The sequence below is a fragment of the Triticum urartu genome, unplaced genomic scaffold (assembly GCF_056163025.1).
Source record: "Triticum urartu cultivar PI428250 unplaced genomic scaffold, HENAU_Tu73 scaffold2, whole genome shotgun sequence".
Lineage (NCBI taxonomy): Eukaryota > Viridiplantae > Streptophyta > Magnoliopsida > Poales > Poaceae > Triticum > Triticum urartu.
The window spans coordinates 7,833,330-7,835,132 of NW_028260368.1; the positions used below are offsets into that span (position 1 = coordinate 7,833,330).

General features: G+C 33.5%; 2 non-coding genes across 2 annotated transcripts; one reads left to right on the forward strand and one right to left on the reverse strand.

Annotated features, from left to right (window-relative positions):
* On the forward strand, positions 1–73 carry TRNAT-UGU (transfer RNA threonine (anticodon UGU)). The gene has a single exon. It is a non-coding gene; the product is annotated as a tRNA-Thr (tRNA).
* Positions 74–1,292: 1,219 nt separating this feature from the next.
* TRNAS-GGA (transfer RNA serine (anticodon GGA)) lies at positions 1,293–1,379 on the reverse strand. Its single transcript has one exon. It is a non-coding gene; the product is annotated as a tRNA-Ser (tRNA).
* Positions 1,380–1,803: the final 424 nt, after the last annotated feature.

The following is a 1,803-nucleotide window of genomic DNA, read 5'->3' on the forward strand; positions in this document are numbered from 1 at the left end:
GCCCACTTAGCTCAGAGGTTAGAGCATCGCATTTGTAATGCGAGGGTCATCGGTTCAAATCCGATAGTCGGCTTTTTTTTCTCTATCGATGTTCTACGAACAAGAATCTCTTTTTTTCCGAATTAAATGGAGAATCCAGGATCTTTTATGTTTTTTACCTTACAATTTTGCTAGATACAAAACAATAAAATAAATAATATATATACAAAAAAAAAAGATTTTGATGAAATTCCATTTTTTGGGGTACTTTAGTTGATTTTACTCTGTTTATCCTGTAGTTTAATTCAGTTTTAATTTCGATGTATTCTGTAATGTAAATACAATGAAATTAATTGTGTAAAATGAAATTTCAATAAAATAAAAAAAGGAGTCTTCATGTCCCGTTATCGAGGACCTCGTTTAAAAAAAATACGCCGTCTGGGAGCTTTACCAGGACTCACTAGAAAAACACCTAAATCCGGAAGTAATCTTAAAAAAAAATTCAATTCTGGGAAAAAGGAGCAATATCGTATTCGTCTTCAAGAAAAACAGAAATTGCGTTTTCATTATGGTCTGACAGAACGACAATTACTTAGATATGTACATATCGCTGGAAAAGCAAAAAGGTCAACAGGCCAGGTTTTACTACAATTACTTGAAATGCGTTTGGATAATATCCTTTTTCGATTGGGTATGGCTTCAACCATTCCTGGGGCCCGCCAATTAGTCAACCATAGACATATTTTAGTTAATGGTCGTATAGTCAATATACCAAGTTTTCGTTGCAAACCCCGAGATATTATTACTACGAAAGATAACCAAAGATCAAAAGGTCTGGTTCAAAATTATATTGCTTCATCGGACCCGGGGAAATTGCCAAAGCATTTGGCGATTGACACGTTGGAATATAAAGGACTAGTAAATAAAATCCTAGATAGGAAGTGGGTCGGTCTCAAAATAAATGAGTTGTTAGTTGTAGAATATTACTCTCGTCAGACTTGAACTTAACGAAAAAAGGAAAGGTTCATAGAATTTTCTTCCCCTTCCCCTTTCCCCGAACTAAATCGCCCTAAGACCATTACCATTAATTTGTATTTTCCCATCAACTAGCTAAAATTGATTAACCCTAGGATTAGGATCCTTTTTTCTTTTTTCCTCTATGTGTATTTTACATACCACAGTAATTTGCTATAGAGAATTTCTAATTTCTATTAAATCAAAATAAGATAATATAAGATATTATATTATTGCTGGAAAAAATTGTTATTTGATTTGATACATTGTGATCCTTAACGTTGATGAATTAAGAAAAACGGAAAGAGAGGGATTCGAACCCTCGGTAAACAAAAGTCTACATAGCAGTTCCAATGCTACGCCTTGAACCGCTCGGCCATCTCTCCTACATAACTTATTATGGAAAATAAACTGAGTGAATAGCGAGTTTTCTTATTCCTGCAGTACAGGTACAACCGCAACCACTCGGGGGTTCCATAGTTCTATTGGAAAAATTCCTTTTGATCTAAGTGGAAGGATACAGGATTTTTTACTAGAAATTGCGCTCGCTATAAAATAAAAGTTTTAATTTGGGTTTTCCCGCAACTAAAGAAAAAGAAAATGGAAGAATTCTTCTTATTGCATAATAAAATAAAGAAACCTTAGAATTCCGTTTGCATAAGATACGCTACACCATACTATCGAAATCAAAAATAGGGTATGAGACAATTAATAACTTTGAAAACACGAAATAGTTGATAACATAAGTTGTTGTTCAGAAATAGGAAAGTGGAATGAAATCCAGTCTTAGTCAAATATTTCATATCTCTT